Below are 5,000 nucleotides of genomic sequence, written 5' to 3'. Positions count from 1 at the left end.
GAGGTGATGAGGGGGGGAGGAGGTGGTGATGGGGGGGGGAGGGAGGGAGGGAAGGAGGGAGGGTGGAAGATAATGGGATAGTTACGAAGGGGAAATGAGGGGAAGAATGGGGGAAAGGGGGAAAAGGGTAGTTATGGTAAGGGAGATAAAGGGAGGGAGAGAAGGGAGGGATAACGAGAGAGAGAGAGGAAAAAGCAAGTGCAGAGAGGGAGGAGGAGAGAAAAATAAGAAAGGGAGAGAAACTAAAGAAGAAAAGGTTGAAGAAAGGGAGGAAAGAAGGGAGAGGGGGGGAAAGGGAGGGAGTCTTATGAGAAGGGAGGAGCAAGCGTAAGGGAGGAAAGGATAATATATGAGATGGGAGGAGGAGAAAGGGTAGGCGATGGAAGGTGGAAGGAAAAGGATGATAGGAGGGGTGAGAGGTAAAGGGGAGGGAGAAAAGGGAGGAGAGATAAAAGAAAGGGAGGACGAGGGGAAAAAAGAATTAAGTGAGGAAGGAAGGAAGGAAGAAAAGGGGAAAGAAAGGAGAAGAAAGAGAGAGAGGAGAGGAATGGCTGATGAAGAGTTGAGATGAGAAAAACAGAGGGGTAGGTGGATGAGGGAGGAGGGTAAGGGTGGATCAGGGTGGATGAAGATGAGGGTGACTGAGGGTGAGTGGGTGGTTGGTGGATGGTGGGTGAGTAATTGGTGAGGGAGAAGGGTGAATGAGGGAGAGAGGGGTGAATGAGGATGAAGGAGAATGGGTCAGGGAGAGTCAGGGTGGGTGGGTGAGAGCGGGGTGACGAGAGCCTCAACCCGCCCCCCTCTGCACGGCTCCACCCCTCACCCCCCCGCGGCCCTTGGGAGTAACGCGAGAGTGGACCAGCGTGCCAAATATCGTACACATCGTATTGCATTTCCGTAGTTTCTGACCGATAACTCTGGCAAAAAACACAAACCTCAATAAATAAGAGTTTTAATGCTAACTTTGATGATTTTTTGTCGTTATTTGTGTAGGTACGAAAGTTTGAGGCTTAAAAAATGATAGATACGTTGGGGTGAATACGATAATCTGGCAACGCGGAACTGGACGCTGTTAACAAAGAGATGGGATGACACGGAGACGAGGTGATGGGGTGATGGGGTGACGAGGTGATGGGGTGACGGGGTGATGGGGTGACGGGGTGAAGAGGTGATGGGGTGACGGGGTGATGGGGTGAAGAGGTGAAGGGATGATCGGGTGACGGGGTGATGGGGTGACGGGGTGATGGGGTGATGGGGTGACAAGATGACCCTTCACTGTAGGTCTTGAAGGGGAGGCTAAGGAAAAGGTTTTAAAGATGAGGTGAAAAGTACAATATTGGCGTAAAAGAAAAAAAAAGAAAAAGAAATGTACGAGAGGAAACACACACACACACACACACACACACACACACGCAAAAACTTGATATATTCCACAACATTGAGTCTAGTCCATAATGAGATTAGTGTTTTCTCTCTCTCTCTCTCTCTCTCTCTCTCTCTCTCTCTCTCTCTCTCTCTCTCTCTCTCTCTCTCTCTCTCTCTCTCTCTCTTATTATTATTATTATTATTTTCTTTTCTGTTTCTATTTTCTCCTGTTCTGTTTTACTTTGTTCCCTCCCCCCTCCCCCCCCTCTCTCTCTCTCTCTCTCTCTCTCTCTCTCTCTCTCTCTCTCTCTGACGTATGTGGGATTGGGACCAGCTGGCTTGCATCTTAATTACAGACTGATTTGTGTTGTAATCTCTGAGGGAACTAATTGAATGCCTCCTCCCTGCCCTTGCACGACCCCCTCTCACCCCCCTCCACCCCTTCAACTCCCCCTCCTTTGCACGCCTCCCCTTCACCTCCCCTCTCATCCCCCTCCTGGACCTCTGATGCTACTGGGCTGACTGACTGACTGGCTTACTATCACAAAGAGTATCAAGCAAATGGAGAGAGAACGGGAGAAGCAATGAACAGATAAAGACAGAGACACAGAGGGAGATAGACCAACCTGCCCTTTCCATAGATAGTCTCACTACCACTACAACCACAACATCCACCACCACCACCACCACCATAACCAGACGTGTTCACCTGCTTCCTGATGTCTGTTGCTAATTGGAGGTGTGTCTCAGGGTGGAGATTTGATACATTGATGGAAATTGATGTTGATTTGGACGTGTTTGATAAAAGTTGTGTGGTTAAGATTAATATAGAGAAAAGTGTGATTTTAAAAGTGATTGATGCTTAGTAGGGGTAAGAAGAGTTATCTGGTGGAAAATATATACAAAAATGAGATGTTAATAAAGGAGTGACTGAAGCTAAGTAAGAGAGTTTGATAGAAGATTTGTCTGGTGAAAATTGATATGAAAAAATGTAACGTGAAAATAGAGATAACTGAAGCTGATCGAGGGTTTGATGGAAGAGTTACCTGGCGAAAGGTGACAAGAAAAATGAGATGCTGAAAAAATTATATGCTTTGTTGAAGAATGGAACGCTAAGGATAATGCTTGATACAGTTACATAGAAGAAACCTAAGATGTTGTGATGTTAGAATAGTGAGTCTAGGTGAAGAACAGAACACTGAAGATGATGTTTGATACAGAGTTATATAGAAGAAACATAAGATGATGTGATGTTAGATTAGTGAGTCTAATTAGGGTCGTATCGTAAGACATTTCGCCGCCCAAGAACACCTATTTGACAAGGCTTTCGTAGGAGTTGTGGGCATTTCCAGTAGTAGTTTTATGACCCTGGTGGTAGTTTGACCCTTCCTCTGTACCATGAACCTAAAGAAACACCTATTTGACAAGGCTTTCGTAGGAGTTGTGGGCATTTCCAGTAGTAGTTTTATGACCCTGGTGTTAGTGTGACCCTTCCTCTGTACCATGAACCTAAAGAAACACCTATTTGACAAGGCTTTCGTAGGAGTTGTGGGCATTTCCAGTAGTAGTTTTATGACCCTGGTGTTAGTTTGACCCTTCCTCTGTACCGTGAACCTAAAGAAACACCTATTTGACAAGGCTTTGGGCGCAGTTCCAATTTGATTTTAGCAGTAGTGCAGTAGTTTTGACCCTTCCTCTGACCCATGAACCTGAAAACACCTACGACAAAGGCTTTCGGCGTTCTAGGTGTGGGCATTTCAGTGCTTAGTTTACCCCTGGTGTTGGTGGTGACCTTCCCTCCCTCTGTACCGTGAACCTAAAGAAACACTCATTAGAACCCGACTGACCCCCTCTTTGACCTTTAGAAATAGTTGATGTGAGAAGCGAAAGTCTCTTATAATACCGACCTAGGTGAAGAACAGAACACTGAAGATGATGTTTGATACAGAGTTATATAGAAGAAACATAAGATGATGTGATGTTAGATTAGTGATACGTGAGTCTAGGTGAAGAACAGAACACTGAAGATGATGTTTGATAGAGTTATATAGAAGAAACCTAAGAAAATGCAATGTAAAAATAGTGATATGCATGGCTGAAACAAATGGAAGGATGAAGATAATGTTTGATATTTGACCTTTGACCTCTATTCAGGAGCAGTAAGTAGTGTTTTTTTTTTAATATTTTTCTTTACGCCCTTGAACTGTCTCCTTAGCTGTAAAAAAGAAAAAAGTTTCCCCTTAAAACACTATAAAAAAAAGATAAGTTTAATATAAATTGCTTACTTCTTTCTTTGCTTGTTTATCTTAATTTTCTCCTTCTATCGTTCTGCTTCATTTTCTTCTTCTTATTTTCTCCCTCTCCTTCTATCCCCTTTTCATTATCTATCTTTCTTCGTTTTCATTCCCTGCCATCTTCCTCCTTCTCCTCCTCCTCTTCCTCCTTTCAATTAATTTCCATAACTCATTTTTTTCTCCTTTTCTCTTTTATACTTTTTTTCCAATCAATCTCTCTCTCCTGCTTCCAATTCATTTTCATTTCTTTCCTCTTTTCTACTCTTTTTTTCACTCATCTTTCTTCTCCTACTTCCAATTATATTTCGAAAGCTTCATTTCTCTCCACTCCTCGTCTCTCCACCTTTCCTTCCTCCAGCATCACTTCATCTCTCTCACCTTATCCCAGCCTCCAGCATCCCTCTCCCTTCCTCCTCTTTATCCTTAGAAATATATAGGATTCATTTCTCTCCCCTTCTCTTTTCTGCTTTCTCCTACTCTCTCCTCCCCCCTCTCTCTCTGCCATTTCCTTCCCTTCCCTTCCTCCCTTCTCTCCAAATGGTTGACGATTTCTCCCCTTCTCCTCCTCCCCTCTTTCCTCTCTTTTCTTTTCATCCACTTCGCTATTCCACTCAATCTCCTTCTTCCACTTCGCTGATTCCTCCTCCTCCTCCTCCTCCTCCTCCTCTTATTATGTTTCGTGAATAGAGTTAAATATTCTTACATCTTGAAACTTCCATAATTGTGTGCTATTTCTAAATTACTCCTTTCTTTTTTCTTTTTCTTTATACTTTTTTGGCTCAAGGAAGAGAGGGTCAAAAGAGCTTCCCAATTTTCGTCCTTTTCAAATGGTAATGATGTGGTTTTAAGTCATTTTCATTTCCTAAGAGCGAGTTATTTCTGTCATTCATTAAACGATTTATTATTTATTTATTTATTTATTTATTTTTTGTTATTTCCTGCCAGTACTGCATGTGAGTTTTCGGTCATTCTTTCACGCTAATTGTAACTCTTCTATGTTATTTTATTATCCCTATAAGTTTTTCTTCGTTATTTAGTGCCAGGAGTGAGTTCTCTTCTATGTCATTCTTTCATTCAAATAGTAACCTCTTTTTCTATTGTTCTTTTTGTACTAATGATTTTTTTTTTTTCCCTCTTTTCTGTCAATATCAACCTTCCTGTTCTGTCGTTCTTTCTCATCGCTATTTTTCTCTATTATATTTTCACTCCATTTAAATAGCGACCTTCCTGTTCTGTCGTTCTTTCTCATCGCTATTTTTCTCTATTATATTTTCACTCCACTTTAATAGCGACCTTCCTGTTCTGTCGTTCTTTCTCATCGCTATTTTTCTCTCTCTATTA

At 42.4% G+C, this 5,000-nt stretch overlaps 1 long non-coding RNA gene across 1 annotated transcript in view; it reads right to left on the bottom strand.

The window, feature by feature from the left end:
• Positions 1-4,571: 4,571 nt before the first annotated feature.
• The window catches only part of LOC126986723 (uncharacterized), a 1,294-nt gene continuing 865 nt past the window's right edge, over positions 4,572-5,000 (bottom strand). Inside the window, exons 2-3 of the long non-coding RNA XR_007739919.1 lie at positions 4,953-5,000; positions 4,572-4,812 (exon numbers count right to left, since the gene is read on the bottom strand). The exon at positions 4,953-5,000 is cut by the window's right edge and continues 248 nt beyond it. This is a non-coding gene — a long non-coding RNA (uncharacterized LOC126986723). The remainder of the gene's footprint in view (positions 4,813-4,952) is intronic.

The sequence above is a fragment of the Eriocheir sinensis genome, chromosome 6 (genome assembly GCF_024679095.1).
Source record: "Eriocheir sinensis breed Jianghai 21 chromosome 6, ASM2467909v1, whole genome shotgun sequence".
In the NCBI taxonomy this organism is placed as follows: domain Eukaryota; kingdom Metazoa; phylum Arthropoda; class Malacostraca; order Decapoda; family Varunidae; genus Eriocheir; species Eriocheir sinensis.
Note: the sequence above shows the minus strand (reverse complement) of the source record. Positions and strands in the feature narration are given on the sequence as shown.